Genomic DNA, 25,168 nt, shown 5'->3' with positions numbered 1-25,168 from the left:
GGCAGGCACTGACCAGCTCCCTGTAGAGGAGGCACTGTGGGGCTCAATGGCAGAGAGCCACTAAAGGTATCAAGAAGAGGGGGTCCCCCGCTCACCTTTTCACTCCCCCCTGAGTGGGGAGGCCACTGCTCCGCTGATGCCGGGATCCTCACTGCATGCGCTCGATGTCGGGCTCTGCACCGCGCAGCCGGCAGGCACGTCACGGGCAGCCCCGGGGTCCTTCAGGTGCGGCCTAGTGGAGGAGCGGGCCTCAGGCTGTAGTAGCGGGGCCGGGGCAGCAGGCAGAGCAGATGAGGCAGGAGCCAGGAGATGCGGTTCGGGTACAGGCAACCCAGGAGCCAGGATCGATGCAGCTGTTGGTGGAGAGCATGGTCCTCCTGCAGACCGCCGCTCTGGAGCCAGGAGCGGGGAGGAAGAAGCCGCCATCTTGACGGGCTGCGCCACCGGAGGTAGGGACGCGCTTCTTTGAGGCTGAAAGCGGGTGAAGTAACCCCTCAAATCTCTCTGAGGGGAAGACAGGTGGGACCTGGTGAGTCTCTGCTTCTTTTTTTGATTCCCCATAGAGAGGGACAGAGGTCTCGGGCTAGTTAGGGGTGCAGGGACCGGAGCTCCTCAGCGACACGTCCTCACACCAGCATGGCAAACCACGCCCCCCGACTCAATTACTTTTATAGCTAACCTCTTAGCGGCAGGGAAAGATATATCAGGGTTCTCTACTGCCAGCATCCTAAGTTGGGCCTTATCCCATTTATTTTTCGCCCCATCTATGAATCTGTCCATAAGCACCTTGTTACCCTGCTCGGGCGTAATGCCGTCTAGTTTCTGTACAGTTTCTAAGGCATTTTGTAATGCCACAGCATATGCCTGAAGGGGCTCACCTGGCTTCTGATGTCATTTGTACAACCTTAGGTGTACCTCAGATGGGGTGTGAGACTCGAACACTTGGTAGAGTCCCTCAAAATTCTGTTCCACTGTAGCCTTGTCGACAGCTGGCCAGGTGCGGACCTCTTCTAATGCAGATCCCTGTAGCTGTCCCGTAAGCAACTGCACCTGCTGATTAGGGGGAAAAGAATAGAAAACAAAGAGACTCTGTATCTTCTCCTTGAAGTCCCGCAATGTGAAGGGATCCCCATTGTAGGTGGGGAGGACTGGATTCCCCAGGAAGACAGGCATGGCTACAGGAGCTCCCAAGTTGAGACGTTGAGCTGGAGGTGAGGTAGGTAGCCTTGCTTGTGGTGGTGACCCTCCTGGCGGGGTCGCAGGAGCACCACCATCCTGCTGGTCAAATGGTTGCGGTGATGCTGTAGGCGCTGGCATCTTGATTAGGTGCGTTGGCCCTTTAAATGAAGCTTGTGTGCGCTGTCCCTTTAAATTAAGCTTGTGTGCATTGGCCCTTTAAATGAAGCTGGTGTGCGCTGATCTGGAACTTGAGTGTGTGGATCTGGAACTTGAGTACATTGATCTGGAACTTGAGTACGTGGATATGGAACTTGAGTGCGTTGAGTTGAAGCTTTAAGGCTTTATAGTGCACTAGCCCTTTAAGAAGGACCCTGATTCACTGCAGCAATTTGCATTTTTTTATTTGCGCTGGCTGCGCTTTTTCTTGTGCTTTTTATTCTTCACTTTTTCGCCTCCTCTTGCGCTGCGCCTGTTTGCAGAGCTTCTGCAGCGGAGGTGCACTTATATTGAAACTGGCGCAGCTGCGGGAGGTTTGGGCCTTGCTTTGCCCGCAGGACTTCCGGGTCAGTCCAGGAGAGAAATCCTTCCCCCCCAGGAACAAAGGAGGCAACTTTCGTTACGGCCGGCCTGCACTGGAGACCTCGCTGGGTGGAGCTGCAGGATCATACATGTGGGAAGGCCCAGCGCTCACTTTAACCCCTTCTGGTAGGAATTGTAATCACGCTGTATCCTTCGCCTCCCCCCTTACTTTTCTTGCGCACCGTTCTCACACAGTATCAATAGCACAGTCCCGTACACTTTTGTGCGCATATATATTTGCGACATGTGAAAACTTCACACTATTCATAAGTCAAAGTCTTTAACACAGTTCTTAATAAGGGGAGTACTATTGCTTCAGTACTGGTGGCTGAACAGCTGTAGGCACACGTATCCTGTTCGTAAGACTCCAAAAATCTATGTGGTGAGCTTGACGGGTGATGGTGTCTGGGGTGTTGCGGAGTGGTAGAGTAGGGTATAGGATTAACCCTTAATTGTCGTGACGCCAGGGTGCGGTTTCCTCAATGCAATGGTCCTATCGCCAACCATCCCAAAAACGATAGGGAGGAATAAATTAATGTCCACAGCAGAAGATGATGAAAACCGGAATAAACTTTACTGTATATTTTATGCAACTGCAGGTAACATAACAGTCTTTTAGCAGAGGACCGTGGTACAGGCTCCTCACAGGTTTGCTGGGACTTTTGAGGTTAATGAGCTTAGGTTTGCTAGCCACTATACTACTGAATTTAGGGTATTTTGGAGTTGCAGTAGTCACACAGGATTTGTAGTTTAGAGCTGAATAACTCACGGTTTAGTGGCTGCGGAAGATTTAGGCTTCAGGCCTAGCTTGAATTGTAGAATTGTGCTGAGATGTGCTTTCTCTGATAATACGGAACCGAGAGCGAGAATTTAGTGGCAGCAGGGGGTGGGACAAAGCTCATTGGTTCTGCAAACCTGTCAGTCCTGACCCAAGGAACTATGGGTATGTCAAATGACCCAAAGGTCCTTGAACCTTACCATAACACAATTATATAAAGGCACATGACCTATACATAGGTCCTATACATAGAGATACTATAATAAAATATATGGATATATACATTTATACACATTATCAAGAGGCAACTAGGGGTTAGCCCTCCAGGAGAGCCCTACTAGCTTGGAGGGACTCTAGCTGAGGGGACTACAGACAAAGGGACAGAACCAAGTCGTGTACCGGGACACCACATAAGGTTTACTGTATGGCAAGGTTATATACAAAGGGTATAGTGTGTGGTATTATTATATTACGAAGGTACAGTGTGTCGTAGTAATATATTCAGAGAGTACAATGTGCAGTAGTATCATATTCAGAGAGCAGAGTGTGCAGTAGTATTCTATTCAGAGAGTACAGTGTGTGACAGGTTTATAATCGGAGAGCACAGTGTGTAGTAGTATTATATTCAGAGGATACAGTGCCTGGCAGCATTATATTAATTATCATTTTCATATAGAGGATCAGACTCCACTGACAAAGAGAGAAACCAATGCCATCTGGGCGTCAAGTTCTGCAGAGAGAAGATTTAGCTGGACCCGGTGGTATGTACCATCTGAATTAGATAAGTAAAGACTATAGAGAAGACGTCACCTTTAGTCACTGAAATCATTGTGTATTCTCCTCACTGTAGAGAAGACATCACCTGTAATCACTGATATCATTGTTTATTCTCCTCACTATAGAGAAGTCATCACCTGTAGTGTCTGATATCATTATGTATTCTCCTCACTATAGAGAAGACATCACCTGTAGTCACTGATATCATTGTGTATTCTCCTCACTATAGAGAAGACGTCACTTGTAGTGTCTGATATCATTGTGTATTCTCCTCACTATAGAGAAGACATCACCTGTAGTCACTGATATCATTGTGTATTCTCCTCACTATAGAGAAGACTTCACCCGTAGTCACTGATATCATTGTGTATTCTCCTCACTATAGAGAAGACGTCACCTGTAGTCACTGATATCATTGTGTATTCTCCTCACTATTGATAAGACGTCACCTGTAGTCACTGATATCATTGTGTATTCTCCTCACTAAAGAGAAGACGTCACCTGAAATCACTGATATCATTCTGTATTCTCCTCACTATAGAGAAGACGTCACCTGTAGTCACTGATATTATTGTGTATTCTCCTCACTATAGAGAAGACGTCACCTGTAGTCACTGATATCATTGTGTATTCTCCTCACTATGGAGAAGACATCACCTTTAGTCACTGATATCATTTTGTATTTTCCTCACTATGGAGAAGACGTCACCTGTAGTCACTGATATTGTGTATTCTCTTCACTATAGAGATGTCACCTGTAGTCACTGATATCATTGTATATTCTCCTCACTATAGAGAAGATGTCACCTGTAATGACTGATAGCATTGTGTATTCGCCTCACTATAGAGAAGACATCACCTGTAGTCACTGATATCATTGTATATTCTCCTCACTATAGAGATGTCATCTGTAGTGTCTGATATCATTGTGTATTCTCACTATAGAGAAGACGTCACCTGTAATCACTGATATTATTGTGTATTCTCCTCACTATAGTGAAGACGTCACCAGTGGTCACTGATATCACTGTGTATTCTCCTCACTATAGAGAAGATGTCACCTATAGTCACTGATATCATTGTGTATTCTCCTCACTTTAGAAAAGACGTCACCTGTAGTCACTGATATCATTCTGTATTCTCCTCACTATGTCCCATCAGAGTTGTAGTCACTTGATAGTTCTTCAGTAATAATGGGTGAAACAACAACTCCCAGCATACCCTTACCACTGCTAAGGTCATACTGGGGGGGCTTAAGTTATACATGGTAAAAACATCTTTAGCACTTTCCCATTACGTGGCAATTGGTATATTTGAATATTATACTGGATAAATTTTTCCGCAACGCGCTTCACCTCTGACATCCTTCAAAATAGGCTATAAGATTTCTCTGGGGAGGGTTGTAAGGGGTGACAGCATTTTCTACCGCGCCGGGTGACACCAACCCTAGCAACACCACTGCATCCTAAGGCTTTGCGTGACTGTGTCATCACACAGAAGCAGAGAATGGTGGGAGCGGAGCAGAGGATCATGCTGCTGGTCTGAAGTGAAGTCAGTAGCAGCAGAGTAGACTAGAGAGGCCAGAGAAGAGTGTGAGTTTCACAAGATATTTGGGTGCACTGTATATATATTGAGCACTATATGGGGGCATTGTATATATGGGGGCAGCCAGCAGGGGCACTGTATATATGGGGGCAATGAATATATAGGGGCACTATATATATTGAGCACTATATGGGGGCACTGTATAGCGGGGCCATTGTTGGGGGGGGGGAGGGGTGCCAAAATGTAGCTTTGCTTGTGTAGGCATAAGTAGGGGATAAGATGTCTGTACCCCTTAAGAAGTTCTTCACTTCCTTTTTTGCTTATGATACCAGATTCTCACTACCTGAAGAGAAAATGGTCAACCAAGACTTGAATCCCATAGCCTTTATGAGATCTACCTTCATAATTCATATATCCTCGTGTATAACAAGGTTAGACTTTGGTCACCAAGTTTGATGAGTTATTGTCCTTGTGTATACCAGCGTTTTACTTTGGTCACCAAGTTTGATGAGTTATTGTCCTTGTGTATACCAGGGTTTTACTTTGGTCGCCAAGTTTGATGAGTTCTTGTTCCTATATTCCTATACTCATCCTGAACTTCCTCAAGAAGTTCTTCTCTTCATTGTCAATGATGACAGATTCTCTAAAGCAAAGAAGAAGGTTAGCCAGGGCTGAAGTCCTATCTCTTGAGTTCACAGCAGGGTATACCTCCATAATCCATATATCCTTTTATCACTTTGGTGACTGGGGTGTCCATGTTCTTATACCACATGTGTCTCTATCCCCCAATCCAGCTCTATTTTAATTCTTTAAAAGTTTTTCTCTTCTTTGATGACAGATTCTCCACATACAAAAATAAAAAGATCAACCAAAATTAGTATCACCTCTGATGGTTGGGACTTGGTGCCCAATGGTAACTTTTAGACTTATACCTAGAATACCTTTTGTCTGTGGTTCTAAGCAAGTTAAATATGATCTGCTTCTTATGTCCCATTGGTTGAATGGTTGGGGCACTGTACAAACCCAACATACAGGCCCACTATGTGGTTAAAAGAGAACTCTGAAGGGCTATAGTAGCTGCATGCATGGTTGTCTTTCATGGTTGGCAAACTGTCAATAGGACATACAATACATACATATATGGAGAGAAAAGAAGAAAGAGAAGAACTTCATTGAGGTTTTCTGGCATAGAGGAAGGACTCTGATCCATAGGATATAGAAGCTTTTGCATTTAACATTATACATAATGGAAGAACACTAGTGGGGCTTGCAGTGCCCGATCCTTTCAACCCATGTCAGTGTTTTACAATTTTACTGTCCACTTTGCCCATAGATGACCAAGTCACATTGGTTAATTGGTTGGGACACTGCAAACTCCATTGATAACACCCATATGGTTGAAAGATAACCCTGCATGAACATTTCTTTTGCCTTTATGTTTTTTTTAAGTAATGTATAAGCCAGGTCTACCAATAACTTTTGCATGACTAAAAACCTGAAAGGCTATTATCTGTTTTACAGTAATATAAAGTGTTTCTATCATAACATGAATGAATTAATAAATTAATATATAAATAAATAAGTAAATAAAAGAAAGAAGAACATTTTGATCATCTTGGGCTTCAATAAATCTTCCTTTGAGCTGCTGGGGCTAGGTGAATAGTATCTGTCTCCTTCCTCCTCTGGCATCTGACATTGTCCATTCTTCCTTCATCTCAGCTGTCATTGATTTCACACAAGCAGTATGCCAGTAGGATACATTAGCACCTTTTCATAAAAAGGTTTCTTGCAAATACTGCAGTATAACATGCTATTGAGTCCCAAAAGATCAAAATATACATTCAGAAAATTGACCTAACATAGTCACTCGTTAAAGGGGTACTCTGGTGGAAAACTTTTCTTTTTTTTTTTAAATAGACTGGTGCCAGAAAGTTAAATAGATTTGTAAAGTACTTCTATTAAAAAATCTTAATCCTTCCAGTACTTATTAGCTGCTGAATAGTAAGGAGGAAATTATTTTCTTTTTGGAACACAGAGCTCTCTGCTGACATCACGAGCACAGTGCTCTCTGCTGACATCTCTGTCCATTTTAGGAACTGGGAGACCATAACAATATTAGCACCCTGAAATAACACCAGATAGAGATCACTGCACCCCTATAATGAGGCAGACAAACCCGCGGTTAAATGCATAGATTTTGCCGACCCAGATAGAGATCACTGTACCCTTACAATGAGATAAACCTGCGGTTAAATGTACCGATTTTTGCCGACTCTGTCTCCCATGTGTTCTCTATTTGCGTCCCACTGTGGAACGCAAGCGAGATATGGCCGACGGGAGTGTGCGCATCTCTGATGCTCCCCATTGTGAGGCATCCGCCTCCTCCCCGATGCGCTCTACAGTGAGGTGCATGTCAGCATTGCGCTTGCGCACACTCAGCGGGACATCATGCGTTCCACAATGATACGCAAACCGGAAGTGATCTCACTTCCGGTTTCCGCGTACACGCCCGCACGCCGGTGAGTTATAAATAAGCAGGATGCTGGCACAAGGCAGATGCCGCGCCATCCTGCACCCCTGCTTTTGTTGACCACTGAATCAGCTAACTGTAAGTAGTTTATCCTATCTACCTACTATCCATGCCTATCTAGTCTGTAACCATGCCTTAGGTAATTTTACTTTGTCCTATAGGCAGGTACCTGCATCCGAATGGCTCCCTAAACTATCCTAAGGACGCCATATGGTAGGACATCTACAATTAATTAATTATTTATATACCACTTTGCATACCCCCCTCTATATAATAATGGTACTCCCACTTTTTTACCCATCTTTCTTACCCATCTATTTACCCACAGATATTGCCCTATTCTCTATGAGGGAACATCATCCTGTGGGTAAATGCCCTGTGCCCTCACATACTAGGTAAACAGTACCTTCCTCTATTCCCCCATTTACTATATCAACCCCACCTATGATAATGTAATAATATTATTTTCCTCTCTGTTAGGCTTACCTTTACCAGCCTACAACAATACAAACTAAAATCATATTAAGCTACTGTATCCGTGCAAGTATCGCCTCTGCACCTACACATTTGCTGTACCAATCTAAGGTAGGCTTTAAATATTATTCAAAATCTCAAACAATATGTATAAAACAACACTCTATATACATAATCTCTATTTAATTACAGGACGGTATTTATCTATATACAAGAAGGAACACAAGCCCTTGGACCATTACCCACATAACTTCATCTGGGCCTTCATTATCTAAGCACACCAGAATATCTATCTATACCTCTATGTTGTATCACGATCATACTACCATTCAGTGAGATAGGTGATGGGAGACACTATACTCCTGCTCTCCAAACACTTGTCCCTGAAGAGTTGCGACGCTTGAAACTGTGCCGCAATGAAACACGTTGGAAATATGTTGCTCTAATTTGTACTATACCTGTATGCAATCATTGTACCAATTTTGATGTGCTTACAGTTGTATACTCACCGAATAATCCAGCTGAGGTCCACAAACCGGCTGATTTGTTGCTGGTGATGTGCTATACGTACTGCACCCGATACCTCCATTCCCTCCAGAACCAGGGAGAGATAGGAGGTTCCTGTTGCAGGTTGGCGTTCTCTAGGAAGGCCTCCCTGCAGTAACAGGTAGGGGGTCCTATGCGACTAGTAGGGCCAGTATAGCCTTACTCTAGCAAACTATCCTCAGACTAGGACAAGCTAGGTTTGTGAAGAATATTACAAACATTGCATTGTTTAAATGTGTGAATTTTTTGTGCCTATATATTAAATGTACACCAATAAAAGTATGTTTTTATGATCCTAGTGTTTTTTCCTATTGCCTAGGAACTGTCCAGAGCAGCATATGTTTGCTCTGGGGATTTTCTCCTACTCTCGACGGTCCTTAAAATGGACAGAGATGTCAGCAGATAGCACTGTGCTTGTGATGTCAGCAGAGAGCTCTGTGTTCCAAAAAGAAAAGAATTTCCTCTGTACTATTCAGCTGCTAATCAATACTGGAAGGATTAAGATTTTATAATAGTAATTTACAAACCTGTTTAACTTTCTGGCACCAGTTGATTAAAAAAAAGTTTTCCATCGGAGTACCCCTTTAACTATTCTCACTGGTAGCTGATAATATAGGTTCTTGCTACTTCTTCTACAAAAGAAATTTCAGCTATACTTCCATGTTAGCACAGAGATGCTGCTCCTTTCCCTTCTGGCAGCTGACAGTTTAGTCCTTCTCCTTTTTCCTCTACAGAAGTCTCTTCAGCTATACTGCCATGTTACTGCAAGGGATCTGTTCCTCTGTTCCTCCCCTCTGCCAGTTCACCGTATAGTCCCATCTTATCTCCCCTTACACCTTCTCAGGTATGCCGCCATGTTACTACATAGACTTCTGGCAGCTCTTATTTCCCCTACAGGAAATTTTAGATATTCTTCCATGTTACTGCAGAGTCTATGTTCCTCCCTCTTCTGGCAGCAAATTATATAGTTCTTACTAACTTCCCTGCAAAAGGAATCACTATCATTTAACTAGAGTCAATGGGGCCCAAACTTGTGCAAATATGTTGCTTCTTTTTAGCTTGGGGACTATTTCTGACTTCATGTGGGACCACATAAATTTTAGTGCTGTCCATGGTTGGATCTTCCAAGGGGGCTTAGTAAAAAAGGCCTTTATTCATGATGCAGCCCCTTGAGTGGCTGCCTGAGCCCCTGAATAGAGTTTCCAGGTTGCGCCTCTCTGTTATCTGTGTGCTGAGCAGCGAGTTAGACAAGACGCTGTATGTTATTTGTTTGTCGTTTTATCACGGTCAGATCCCATCTCAGCTGAATTGTAATCTCTCACCCCGCCAGCCGCGCTCTGCAGGGTGATATTCATATCTTATGTCATCAGCAACCAGATCATCTGTTTCTATTTCCAGTGTCTTTTGAGGACAAAATGGACCCAGATTTAAAAGACTCTCTATCTCTCCGTACCCACTTATTACCTTCAGAAGGGGCCCCAATCTAAAGGATAGACTGGTGAAAAGCCATTTTACACCACCAGAAACTGCCAGAAATTGGCTGACAAGAAGGCAAGTGGGTACCTTCAGGTGTGGAAAATGCCGAACATGCCAATTGATTAACCAGAGTAACAGCTACTGGGATGAGAAACTGGCCTGCTCATTCCCAAGCAGATCCTTCGCCAACTGTAGAACAACAGGGATAGTCTACATAGCAATCTTTATCTGTGGTCTACGATATGTGGGTAAAACGGTACGAGAATTCAAGAAGCGGATCTTAGAACACATTGGAGATATCAACCACCATAGAGACAAACCAATTGCACCTCATATTAATACCAAACATGAAGGCTGCCCAACGGTCCTAAAACTTCAAATGCTAGAAATAGGCCAACCCACCATTCGGGGGGGGGGGGGGGGGGGGGTGTTGGGCGGAATGATTTGATAGGCTATTAACACAAAAAGATACCCGATGGATCTTTACTCTGAACACCGTCCATCCCCATGGGCTTAACGAGAATCTTAATTTCGGCAGCTTTATTACTATCCTTTTAGCTATTCTACCAATAAGGGTATCTTCTTAGTTATACCTCATTGTCGCCAGGCAGCATTATTATTAGATATGGTAATCAGTATCTTTCATGTTCCAAAACACAAGCGAAAGGATGTGCTTCACGCTGGCACGCAACCACCAAACGCGTCTCCCCCTGTCCCTGCGCATAGCGAAGAAGCGCTCCACACTGCAACGCATCTCCGCCCCAGTTGCACAATGCGCTCCACCTTGGAACGCACTTCCGTTTTTGCGGATTACATAGTTCCGTGCGCACTCTTACATATCAGCCGCAGGCTGCCGAGAGTCCGGAATCAGACGTTGGACCGGATCCTGGAACATACACCTGACAGGGTGAGTCATTCACTAACCATTATCTCATTTACTTCAGTGTTTGTACATGAATATGCTGCCCTATACTCTACCATGCACTATGTCTCAGTACACTCCTTTGTGTTTACCTATACTTAGACATATTGATATGAGGATGCTGCCCCATGCCTTACCTATATTTTACCTGGTGTGGTGTTAACCATAAACTATCTCTCAATACACCCCACTGGTTTACAATATTTTATTGGGGGGTCTGGCTGTTTGTTTGTATCTCCTTTGAAGTCATGCACTCTGGTCTCATCATATAATCAAAGAGATAAGGGGCCAGGAAGAGAGAAGACCCCCTGGTGAGATCAGAGGGGAGGGGGGAATGGAGTCTCCCTCCAAAAAGGCAGATATATAATATTTAACAATGCTAGACTCAGTTGTTTAATGCTGTGCAACAAGCTGACAAGACCATCCTAAGAACAGCTGGACTCTCACTCACTGAAGGACTGCTATATCATCATGCTGTAAGAACTTCATCTTTTGTTTTCTGAACTTGCCTTGCTAAACTCTTTCATATTTTTGTACCTGTATGTCATTTGTTTATTTTTATGCATAGCACTGTTATACCTTTTATCAGATTAAATGTTTAATTAATCAGCTCTGGTCTTTGATCTCTAAATATATGAGCTCACCTTTCTGAAGGCAGCTCTGGTGGAAACACATTTATCTAAGGGTTAATTTGGTAACTTGCTGGGACTTGTATTGGATACCCAGAGGTCTGGCGGCGTTAACCCTTGCACCATCACACTCTCTCTAGAGTCTTAGCTGGACCGATAGGGTGTGATCGTGACAAGAGCAAATTAGACAAAGAAACAACCTACCGTATATACTCGAGTATAAGCCGACCCGAGTATAAGCCGAAACCCCTAATTTCAACCCAAAATCCCAGGAAAAGTTATTGACTCGAGTATAAGCCTAGGGTGGGAAATACATCATCCCCCCCTGTCATCATCCAGACCCGTCATTAACATCCTCATCATCATCACCGCCTGTCATCATCCAGACCCTCATCATCATCACCTGTCATCATCCCCTTGTCATCATCCCACACATCCCCCTTCATCATCCCCTTGTCATCATCCCCACCCCCCTTCATCATCCCCTTGTCATCATCCCCACCCCCTTCATCATCCCCTTGTAATCATCCCACACACCCCCCTTCATCATCCCCTTGTCATCATCCCCACCCCCTTCATCATCCCCTTGTCATCATCCCCACCCCCCTTCAACATCCCCTTGTAATCATCCCACACCCCCCCTTCATCATCCCCTTGTCATCATCCCCACCCCCCTTCATCATCCCACACCCCCCCCTTCATCATCCTCTTGTCATCATCCCACACCCCCCCTTCATCATCCTCTTCTCATCATCCGCCCTCAGTGGTCTTCAACCTGCGGACCTCCAGAGGTTTCAAAACTACAACTGTTGTAGTTGTAGTTTTGAAACCTCCGGAGGTCCGCAGGTTGAAGACCACTGCGGCCTTCGACATCATCCAGCCCCCTCTCACCCCCCTTTAGTTCTGTACAGTACTCACCTCCGCTCGGCGCTGGTCCAGTGCTGCAGGGCTGTCCGGAGAGGAGGTGGTCCGGTGGGATAGTGGTTCCGGGCTGCTATCTTCACCGGGGGCGCCTCTTCTCCGCGCTTCCGGCCCGGAATAGAGGCGTTTCCTTGACAATGTCGCAGAAGTACGTTGGCAATGAACGTACCTCTGCGTCGTTGTCAAGGCAACGTGACTATTCTGGGGCCGGGCCTGAAGCGCTTAGAAGAGGCCTCCCCGGTGAAGATAGCAGCCCGGAACCACTATCCCACCGGACGACCTCCTCACCGGACAGTCCTGCAGCACCGGACCAGCGCCGAGCGGAGTTGAGTACTGTACAGAACTAAAGGGGGGTGAGAGGGGGCTGGATGATGTCGAAGACCGCAGTGGTCTTCAACCTGCGGACCTCCAGAGGCTTCAAAACTACAACTCCCAGCAAGCTTGCTGGGAGTTGTAGTTTTGAAACCTCTGGACGTCCCCAGGTTGAAGACCACTGCGGGTGGAGAGTTCACTCGAGTATAGGCCGAGTGGGGTGTTTTCAGCACGAAAAATCGTGCTGAAAAACTCGGCTTATACTCGAGTATATACGGTAGTCCTTTCTTTCAGAGAACACCCAGACTTCAGCAAAAAGGAACTGGAGTTCCAGAAGAACATTGAGAGATACAAGATGATCATCAAAGAAAGAAAACAAACAAAAAATACTTACGTGACCTAAAAAACTGCCTACAATCATCTAGACCAAAACATTTGCAATTTTGATATGGAGCAAATGGCCTCAGACAGAAGGTTCTGACCAAGAAGGACAGGACACCGATCAACTCAGTAACACAACATGGAATGAGACAATGTGGATGAGGAACAAGAGGTAGATCCCATTACAGAGGAAGAGGGGCCCCCACCCTAGAAAACATCAGAACCGTAAGGTCCGAACAGGGGGGAAGAGGCAAAGGAAGTACCGGAACCGCACCGCCGCTGTCAAGAGAACTCCAACCCATATCAATCCCTACATCATCACGTATATATCCATATTCCTTGTCTTCATCTATGCCCTCTCCTTTATCTGTTGTACGTCACCAACTCTCCCCCTCTTTTTTAGGCCAAACCCTCCCTCAACCCACCACATACGGACTGAGGGAAAGACGCCAAGCAGGCCAGACAGAACATCCGGCCCTTTCAGTAATCTCAAACCCAGAAGTACCAAATATCCTCCCCTCAATCATTAGGCAAATATTGACGTATTTTACCAGCTAGCCGTCCGTGACCTTAAGGAATCTGAGGACAAACATAAAATAGAACATCAGAACTACTCAAATGCAGAAATGGAGGCCCTACGGAACCTAAAACGCACAAAGGAAATAATAATAAAACCCTCGGAAAATATAGTGATTTTATCTGCTCATCACTATAAATCAATGTGCCTATCCATCCCAGAAGACACTTCTAGCTATGCGTCCCTACGGAGGGACCCAACAATGAGGTTCCAGAGAGAATTGCATTCCTTATTAACGGCAGCCCTACAGGACAAGATAATAGACAAAAATGAGTTCAACGTACTATATCCGACTCAACCCACGATTGCAACCTTTTATGGACTTCCCAAAGTCCTTAAGGGACTTAACCTCCTGAAATGCAGACCCATCGTGTCTGGGGTGGGGAGCTTGTCTCAAAACATTGGCAAATATGTCGATGAAATGTTAAGACGTTTTGTAATGACCCTCCCATCATATACAAGAGACACCACCAATCTCCTCAAAAAAACTGGAAGACATCACAATAGAAGACTCATGGTTCATCTTGCATCCATCGATGTTGAAGCTCTATATAGCTCCATCATCAACTCTGTTGGCCTGAAGGCTGTACTTCACTTTCTCAACACCAGAAGTAATCACCACTGGGCTCATAATAGTTTCATCCTTGACTTACTAAAATTCATACTTACCCACAATTTCTTTCTATTCAACTCCGTGTTCTACCACCAGCTCAGGGGGACGGTGATGGGCAGCCTCTGTGCCCCCAGCTACGCCAACCTCCTCTTGGGCTGGTGGAAAGACACGATAGTCTTCTCTGAATCCACCACCAACTGGACCAAACACATCGTCATATGGACCAGATATATCGACGACATCTTCATTATCTGGTCTGGCACTGAAGATGCGTTTAAGGAATTCATGAACACACTGAACCAAATCGGACTCTTCTTTACTTACGAGATACAAAAAGACCGACTTCTGTTTCTAGACATACTCATTTACAGGGATCCCGGAGGACAAATCAACACCACATTATTCCGGAAACCCACTGCCAGCAACAACCTCCTCAGATGGCAAAGTTTTTACCTGAAGCCCCTCAGAAGGGGTATCACCAAGGGGCAGTTTCTGAGAATCTGAAGAAACTGCTCATCTGAGAAAGTCTTTCTGGAGGAATCTCTTCCATCGCTTCCAATTCCGCAAGCGGAAATTCAGACGTGTGAATGGTAGTGCGAAATCCCATAGAAGTCTTTGGCTTAAATTCAAGGCGCAATTCCACATGCAGAAATTCTGCCATGTGAATAGACCCTTATCGATCTCAGTGCACACTATGGAAGTTCCATTGTGGAATTTTGTAGGCTCATGCCATGTGCACACAATGAAATTTTTGCGAGGACATTCCGCAAACAACAGGCATCGGCAATAGGATTGCTCAAAAATATGCCATCTCTATAGACAGCAATGCATTTCCGAGCAGATTCCACAGAAAGAATTGACATGCGAATCAGGAATTGTGCGGCAGTAACAAGTTCCTCTGTGTGCATGGTCCAGCAGATTCTCGTTGAAAACAATGGGACTTCGGCAGTGGAATTTCCAGAAGCCGGATTTTGTTCCGAAATTCCGACACGTCACATAGCCATAGGCCCAGGCTACATGGTAACTTTGGCCATATCATGGGTCAAGTAGCTAAAGATCACTGTGCGCTGCGCTTCCAAAATTGAATGGCGCAACCTTACAATTGTCAATTGGCGCAACCTGACAGTTGTCAAAAGTCTATCCAGTATTGATTTCTGGATGCAGTCGGGGCCACTTGCGGGTTGCAACTTCATGGAGTTATTCACGTTTATTATCTGTGCTGCAGCGCAACTATGGTGACGTGACACTTTTGCTGCATATAACATGTTGCGGCCAATGGGAGAGCTGACTATAGGACAAGTGAATACAACCTATTACTTTGTTATAAGCCATTTCAGGCTGGAAAGAGACTGACTATAGAGTAGGTCAGTGTTTCTCATCCAAGGTGCCTCCAGGTGTTACAAAACTACAACTCCCAGCATGCCTGGACAGCCAAAGGTATGCTGGGAGGTAGAGTTTTGTAACATCTGGAGGCACTCTGGGAGACACTGGATTAGGTGAATTCAACCTATTACCCTTTGTTAGCAGCCTTTTCAGGCTGGGGAAACATTGACTATAGGGCAGTTGTACGATGTCCATTTTAGGACATCGTCAGTCGTCAGCCATAACTCCGTCCCGCGTCAGGCGAAACAGCGTCCCACCTCCTCTCTCGGACCAATCTCCGTCAGGCATCTGCCGCAACTCCCTCCTCCGTCATTTGAAACTCCCTCATCCGAAACTCCGTCATCCTTCAGACGAAAAACCTTCCTGTCGTGTAGCAGAGCCGAGTCAGTGTCGGCTCTCTGCTATATGGCTTCTGCTGTACGTGCTATTCAGTGTCAGCTCTGCTATGCAGACTCTGTAGCATATGTAATGTCTGTAGTACACGTGCAAGTTTCACAGTTTAAACTCTGCTATACATGCTGTGCAGTATCGGCTCTGCTATGCGGCAGGAATTTGCGTCTGAGGGAGAATTGTCTGAGGCATGACAGCGTTTTGGAAGAGGGAGTTTCGGATGAGGGAGTTGTTGCTGAAAGATGACGGTGATTGGTGTGAGGGAGGAGGCAGGACGCTGTTTTGCCTCATGGGGGACGGAGTTGCGACTGACGGCGATTGGTCCGAGGGAGGAGGCAGGATGCTGCTTCGCCTGATGCGGGACAGAGTTATGGCTGACGACTGAGGATGTCCTAAGATGGACGCCGGACAGGTGAATTGAATACAACCTATTACTCTCTGTTATCAGCCTCTTCAGATTATCTAGAGACTAACTATAGGGCAGGTGTATACAACCTATTACTTATCAGCTACTTCAGGCTGGGGAGAGGTAGCCTGTAGGACAGGTGAGTACAGTCTATTGCTCCCTGTTATCAGCTTTCATCCACTGCTGCAGTAACACAATATGATATGAGCGTGAATCCTTACTTGCACTTTTCTGGGCGCACCGGCCCTTTAAGAGTGAACACTTTGACACACTCTACCTCCGAATCCCGACACCCTGGTTGACGTCTTGAGACTTATAACTAAATAAATCGTTCTGTTAAAGAAAAAACTACGGCAAGGATCTAAAATTGAATCTGTGTTTACTACTGGCGCAGCTGCGCAAAATGGAGACCAAAAACATGTTAATATTTTCGGCAGGCAATGAGGCGAGTGATTCATCTGGTCTAGACGCTGAAATCACCGCTCAGCCGGAGCAAATAAAACTAACCGTGTCTCGGCAGCAGATTAGAGGATGTCATTTACTTAAAATTTGCAGCGAGACGGCGCACGAACAGCGGAGAAAAATGGCCCAGCGACTTATCGCAGGATTCCAGGGGGAGAGACAAGGGATGGCGTCTGCCTCTCACGCTTCCTGACAATTGAGTTTTCTGCCAATCAATAACCAGAAGCTTTTCATTCCTTGACTCGCTTTATCAAACTTTTCGCCTCATCCATTGTCCCCATGGCAGGCGGCGGCAGCGGGGTGGAGGGGGGGGACAGGGATCATTATTAGAGCGACGGCCAGCGTAGATGAAAGGCGATTACAAGAAGGAAAAAAAAGAGAAAGTTACAGGCTCTGGGAAAAAGTTCATTTACGTAGAAGAAATAAAGGAAAGTATTCATAAGGAGGCAGATAGACAGACAGCATACAGCTTCACTGCAGTACAAGCATTAGTGATCGTACCAGGAGCTGTGATTGGTTACTGGGGGCAGAGAGGACATTTACTACATTCTGTTCACTCCAATGTAAATCCCCACATCAGTACTGGGGTTATTTGCTTGCTGTATATATGGACACTGCACAGTACTACTTCACATGTTCTGTATGTTGGGTGTCATTCTCAGTATTTGCTGTTATTCTGTATATATGGACTCTGCACAGTACCACTTCTCCTGTCCTGTATACTGGGTCTAGTTCTCAGTCTCTATACTTATTCTGTATATGAACAATGCACAGTACCACTTCTCCTGTCCTGTAGCCTGAGTTCTCAGTATCTGCTCTTACTCAGTATATATGGACACTGCACAGTGCCACTTCTCTTGTCCTGTATACTGGATGTAATTCTCAGTATCTGCTCTTATTCAGTATATATGGACACTGCACAGTACCACTTCTCCTGTCCAGTATACTGGGTATAATTCTCAGTATCTGCTCTTATTCTGTATATATGGACACTGCACAGTACCACTTCTCTTGTCCTGAATGCTGGGTGTAATTCTCAGTATCTGCTTTTATTCTATATATAGACACTGCACAGTATTACTTCTATAGTCCTGTATGCTGGGTATAATCCTCATATGGACACTGCACAGTACCACTTCTCTTGTCCTGTATACTGGGTGTAATTCTCAGTATCTCTTTTTATTCTGTATATAATGGACTCCGCACAGTACCACTTGTCTTGCCCTATATGTTGGGGGTCATTCTCAGTTTCTGTTTTTATTCTGCTTGTATGGACACTGCAGAGTATCGCTTCTCTAGCCCTGTATGCAGAGTATAATCCTCATATGGATTCTGCTCAGTACAACTTCTCTAGTCAAGTGTATTGGGTGTAATTCTCTTGTTGTATATGTAAAGAGCACAGTACAATTCCCTCACTCTGCCCCCACCATACATATGATAAATGGTGATTTCCAGTAATAATAGGCGCATCTTGTGTACGAGAAACAAAGCTACAGAGGCCATCACTGCGTCTGCTGATGGGAAGAATGTGACGGAATGCAGATGCAAAATCTTCAAGATTCTTTATGGTGTCCAAAATCCATCTGTTTTTAGTCACTGCAAAAGAACCAGGGTGAAGACTGAAGCAAGATCCCAACCCAACAAGACTGATATATTCATGAATATAATTCTAGAAATACAGTAAAGACTGACACCAGATCCCAACCCAACAAGACTGATAGATCCATGAATATAATGTTAAGGCTACAATGAAGACTGACACCAGATCCCAACCAAACAAGACTGATATATTCATGAATATAATGCTAGAGATAAAGTAAAGACTGACATAAGATCCCAACCCAACAAGACTGATATATTCATGAATATAATGCTAGAGATACAATGAAGACCGACACAAGACCCCAACCCAACAAGACTGATATATCCATGAATATAATGTTAAGGCTACAATGAAGACTGACACAAGATCCCAACCCAACAAGACTGAAAACTCCATGAATATAATGCCTGAAATACAGTAAAGACAGACATAAGATCCCAACCCAACAAGACTGTTATATCCATGAATATGTTAGATCTACAGTAAAGACTGACACAATATCCCAACCCAACAAGATTGAAAGATCCATGAATACAATGCTAGAGAAACAGTAAAGACTGACACAAGATCTTAACCCATCAAGACTGATATATTCATGAATGTAATGCTAGAGATACAGTAAAGACTGACACCAGATCCCAACCCAACAAGACTGATAGATTCATGAATATAATGCTAGAGATACAGTAAAGACTGTCACAAAAGTCCAACCCAACAAGACTGATAGATCCATGAATGTAATGCTAGAGATACAGTGAAGACTGACACAAGATCCTAACCCAACAAGACTGATAGATTCATGAATATAATGCTAGAAATACAGTGAAGACTGACATAAGATCCCAAACACAACAAGACTGAAAAATCTATGAATATAATTCTAAAGCAAAAGTGAAGACTGACACAAGATCCCAACCCAACAAGACTGATATATTCATGAATATAATGCTAGCGATACAGTAAAGACTGACACAAGATCCCAACCAAATAAGACTTATAAATACATGAATATAATACTAGAGATACAGTAAAGACTGACACCAGATCCCAACCAGACTGATAGATTCATGAATGTAATGCTAGAGATGCAATGAAGACAGACACAAGATCCCAACCCAACAAGACTTATATATCCATAAATATAATGCTAGAGATAAAGTGAAGACTGACACAAGATCCCAACCCAACAAGACTGATATATCCATGAATATAATGTTAGAGATACAGTAAAGACTGACACAAGATCCCAACTCAACACGACTGATAGATCCATAAATATAATGCTAGAATTACAGTGAAGACCAACACCAGATCCCAACCCAATAAGACTTATATATACATGAATATAATGCTAGAGATACAGTAAAGACTGACACCAGATCCCAACCAGACTGATAGATTCATGAATGTAATGCTAGAGATGCAATGAAGACGGACACAAGATACAGTAAAGACTGACACAAAAGTCCAACGCAACAAGGCTGATAGATCCATGAATATAATTCTAGAGATACAGTAAGCACTGACATAATATCCCAACCCAACAAGACAGATAGATTCATGAATATAATGCTAGAAATACAGTGAAGACAAACACAAGATCCCAACAAGACAGATAGATCCATGAATATAATGCTAGAGATACAGTGAAGACTGACACAAGATCCCAACCCAACAAGACAGATAGATCCATGAATATAATGCTAGAGATACAGTAAAGACTGACACAAGAGTCCAAACCAACAAGACAGATTCATGAATATAATCCTAGAAATACAGTGAAGACTGACACCAGTTCCTAACCCAACAAGACGGAGTGTAGAGCACGTTTCTCAACCAGGGTGCCTCCGGTTGTTGCAAAACTACAAATTACTGCCCAAGAGACTTAGGAGCTTTGGGTAAAGTGGATTATCATTGTGGGAGTAAGAGAGAGAGAAGTAATACTGGTTCCTGGTTCATAAATATAATGCTAGAACTGCAGTGTAGACACACAAGCACAGAAGCAGGAGTGAAGGTGTGTTTGGAGTCTGTAGAAAGCTGGATGGCACCATATAGACCCGGAGGATTACGTCCACTTGGAGGCCATCTTGGATTTAAAGTTACAGGCTGTTCTTAACTGCGGGTTACATTTTTCTAGCGTTTACATCTGATTTTATTTATGAAAAAAAGTGGCGCTGTGTGTAATCTCCACTGCGTGGCTTCTGCTAATGATTATTTTGTTTAGTCGGCCTATTAATCGTTATTAAAATGTCATCTCATTATGTGACTGCTCTGGCTGAGATAGCTAATTGGCGCCAGGAGAGGGGCGTCTTTTTAAGTTGAGGTGACAGATAAATACCCTCCAATGCCCTATCTAGACCAGAGGCAGGTACCAGACATTTCAGCCAGACCTTTTATGTGATAAAAAGGTTAAGAATGTTGTCATATCTGGATGTCACCCAACTTCCCTAGATGTGGCAGATTGCGCTAGTTATGATACCATAAGAAAGGGAGTGATATATGACTGTAGAAAAAGCTGGGTGATGACCCCCTAGGACAGTGGCCTCCAACCTGCGGACCCCCAGATGTTGCAAAACTGCAACTCCTGTTGGCTGTCCGGGCATGCTGGGAGTTGTAGTTTTGCAACATCTGGAGGTCTGCAGGTTGAAGACCACTGCCCTAGGAGAATGCATTAACCAGCTCAAAGGACCAGGGAAAAATATGTCACCTGGCTCTCTCAGAAACGGATACAAATCAACCCATAGCTATATCTGTGTTCTGGGAAAGCTGGGTGAGAACCAATAACATCTAAGGTTGTTGTCACCCAACTTTTCTTGGCTACTGCATAGCACATACTGAATAAATCCCTGGATCAATGTCCCATCTCCAGATAACCAAGGGGTGCACTGTTCTGATGAGCTTCTGCTTTTTTGGTCTAGCAACTGGTGGGGGTTTCAGCACGCAAACCCGAAGTTCTGTAAAATGAACATTTCTGTGAAACTATAGGTATAGGTAACTATAGGTATTTTTTTTAACCCAGTTACACTGTGACAATGATAAAAAAAATATATAACTTATACAGTATATGCGGCTTGACTGTAGTTACCAAGCATGTACTATGTTGGTATAGTGGTCACATGTACATCTATAACTGCACGGCCACACCGTTCTTTCTGAGATGAGTGCAGGGAGGAGGCAGAAAACTGTGCTGCTGTTACTCTGTAACCATACAGTTCTCTCTATGATCATAGAGGATAGTGCAGATAGGGGATAGAGAGGACTGTGCAGCTGTAACTGTATGGCCACACAGTTCTCTTTATGATCATAAAGGTAAGTGCAGGGAGGGGATAGAGAGGACTGTGCATCTGTTACTGTATGGCCACACAGTTTTGTCTATGACCATAGAGAGGACTGTTATAATGTTAGGGTAGAGTTTAGGGAGTCTAAGCAATGTTCTTCTCAAGTAGGAAAAGCTTCTGAACTGCATGGCTGTGCTGTTGCACCACTTGCAAGTGACAACAGTACCAGGCTGGGCAGCTTTAGGTCTCCCCTAGTACTGTGGTCCTCATAGTAGGAGCTATGGTGGTAGTTATGTCCCTGCGTGATACAGGAGGCCAGGAATCTGTGACAAGCAGCTGGAATCCTCAACTTCTGTCAGCCTTGAACTAGTAGAGCAAAGCTCTAGAATCTAATCCATACAAGCAAATCATCCATGTAACGAAGATGAGTGATACGATATAAGGCTGTGTTCACACCATGCCTGAGCGTTCCATCAGAACCAATGCATGGTGTACACCTGACAAATGACGTACAGTAGCATATGTCAGATATTGATGCACACTGGCCAGAGAGAGGTCATTGTTACGTTATGCGCTCCGGTGCGCATGTCCCCTAGGGCGTGCGCACGCCGAAGCTTTAAGATATAAAGGGCCAGTGCGCTCATTTGTGTAATTCACCTGTGGCTCATTGATAAATTCCTCCACCCTCCTCACTTTGATCTTTGTTGCCTTGTGCCTGAGAGAAAGCATTCCTGAGGGTTGCCTTATCGTGTATCTGATCCTTTGCTCTGTGACTTGACCTTGCTCCTCTGCCGCCTGCCTACTGACCTCCTGCTACATCCTGACTACGCTACTGTGCTGCCTGCCCTGACCTTCTGCTATCCAGATTACGAGCTGCCTTATCCCTCCTGTGCCTCGCATCTCCTCAGCCGCCTGTGTGGTCGACCTGTGCCAGGGGTAGCGACCTGGGAGCCGCCTGCCGCAGCAAGTCCATCCTGCTTTGCGGCGGGCTCTGGAGAAAACCAGCGGCACCTTAGACTCCGCTCCCTCGGATCCACATCCACCGGAGTTCCTGTCTTCTGAAACGTGAATGTTACTATAAGGACAGTCATTCAGCCTCAGATTGGGGAATGGACCCTTCCCTTCTGTATATACAGGAGGGTGATGGCAGGAGCTTTTTCTGTTATACACACTAAACATAAGCCTCAGATGCAGTGTGAACAGAGCCTTACTCCTTCCTTCCGTCCTCAGGCGTTCTCCGCTGTAATTATCCTCTAAAGACTTTCAGGGTCACAAACTTTTATTTAATAGACTCAGCGCTGCGTTACGAGGCTCTGCAAAGATGAGCGACCTTGCTGTATAAAGACGCGGCTGCGAGTTAACCCGATCCATTATACCGAATACGAGTGCCTATTGTCTGAGGACATTCATTTAGCCATTCTCCATAGCAAGTTGTTACTATTACAGGGTTTGGTACTTTACCCAGTCTGTATGGACTTGACCAGACATTATGAAAATGCCCAAATCTCTTCAGAGTAGATGATGGTGCATCTTTTCTAATCACAAACTTTGGCATAATGTTGGCACATTTTAAGCTATCCCATTTTCAAAGAAGTCACACTGTTTTCACTCGAAGCAACTCGGCCTTGTCAAGAGAGGCTCAAAAAGTGTCTAAAACACATAATATACTTAAAAGTGAGATTTGTCAAAAAATTATCCCATATCATGCTTCAGGGTCTTGATTTACAAAACTGACAGGGCAGGAATCTGTTCCCTTAGGACCCATTCATACTATCAAATTTCTGAGTAGAATTCCGCTCAGTGGGGATAACGGCTGTCCGCACAGTTATATTGTCGATTAATTTCGGTGGCGCACGCTGCAATCTCACGGTGGCGCACGGAATCTCTGCAGGAATTCTCAGGCAAGAATTCCTTAGTGTAAATGGGTCCTTAAAAGGTTTTTTGTGCCTCAAAATTCAATACCTACCCACAGGAGAGGCTGACCTGTGAGGGTCCAACAGCTGTTCATAAGATGGGGGTCAGACACACACTGCTGGTCTATGGGCCGAATGAAAATAACCAAACTTTATCCAACTAATAGAGTAAGTCTGATCTCGCTCCTTGGTGACCAAATCAGATGTTGGTGAAGAGAATCCTTTGTAGGGAAACTCCTTTAATAGTGATCTGTCATTTGTATTTGCTGTTAAGAGCAGCAGACACCATTGGATATCTGTTAGGCCATGTTCACACGCTGTAGTAGAATCCCGTTAAATTCAACAGGATTCTGGTGCGCTGTGCTTGATGTTTCCAGCATGGAAATTTCGATTTCCATGTCCGCAGAACACTCTTTCTGTGGACTCCACATGGAATGCATAGCCATCTTTGAGACGGCGCATTCCTGTGCGGTCCTAGCTCTGGCATAAACCGGGCCAGTGCCCGCAGTTTGTGGAATGTCTGCACGAAGATTCTCTGTGCGGATTCTCCGGCGTTTGAACAGGGCCTTAGCATATAAAAGCTTTACTGGAGATCATGGTGATTGCCTAACATTTCCTTTTTGTTTCTCAGCCAAGTGTCAAGGAGGCAGAGCTGAGCTGCTCAAGGGCCACAGCCTAACCAGCCTCCTCACTTGTCCCATCTCCCAGCCCCTCCTTGATTGTAAGCCAAGCCCTGTACATCCATCAAGGAGGTGCTGGGAGGTAAGGGTTAGCAAGGAGGCATGCTAGGCTGTGGAACCTGAGCAGTTTAACTCCTCCTCCTTGACACTTGGCTGAGAAATAAAAAGATACATTTTATAACCACCATCAGCTCCAGGAAAGGTACAGTTTGCTTTGGTACTCTAACATCTTACAGAATACCTTTAAAGGGGTACTCCAATGGAAACTTTTTTTTTTTTTTTTCAAATGAACTGGTGCCAGAAAGTTAAAGGGGTACTCTGGTGGAAAACATTTTTATTTTATTTTTTTAATCAACTGGTGCCAGAAAGTTAAACAGATTTGTAAATAACTTCTATTTAAAAATCTTAATCCTTCTAGTACTTATCAGCTGCTGTATGCTACAGAGGAAGTTGTATTTCTTTCTGGAGCTGTTTTCAGTCTGACCACAATGCTCTCTGCTGACACCTCTGTCCATGTCAGGAACTGTCCAGAGTACAAGCAAATCCCCATAGCAAATCTCTCCTGCTTTGGACAGTCCATGATACAGACAGCAGTGTCAGCAGAGAGCACTGTGGTCAGACTTTAAAAGAACTCCAGAAAGAAATACAACTTCCTGTGGAGCATACAGCAGCTGATAAGTACTGGAAGGATTAAGATTTTTAAATAAAAGTAATTTACAAATCTGTTTAACTTTCAGGCACCAGTTGATTTAAAAAAAAAGAAAAGTTTTCCCACCCATTTAACCCCTTGCGGCAAATGGACATACATTCATGT

General features: G+C 44.4%; 1 long non-coding RNA gene across 1 annotated transcript in view; it reads left to right on the top strand.

Annotated features, from left to right (window-relative positions):
* LOC130296830 (uncharacterized) overlaps positions 1 to 25,168 on the top strand; it is a 143,329-nt gene that overhangs the window by 19,538 nt on the left and 98,623 nt on the right. The window contains exon 2 of the long non-coding RNA XR_008849303.1: positions 3,213 to 3,297. This is a non-coding gene — a long non-coding RNA (uncharacterized LOC130296830). The remainder of the gene's footprint in view (positions 1 to 3,212; positions 3,298 to 25,168) is intronic.

Source organism: Hyla sarda, chromosome 12, assembly GCF_029499605.1.
Source record: "Hyla sarda isolate aHylSar1 chromosome 12, aHylSar1.hap1, whole genome shotgun sequence".
NCBI classification, from domain to species: domain Eukaryota; kingdom Metazoa; phylum Chordata; class Amphibia; order Anura; family Hylidae; genus Hyla; species Hyla sarda.
The sequence above is the reverse complement of the archived record's forward strand: the minus strand, read 5'-3'. Positions and strand labels throughout refer to the sequence as shown.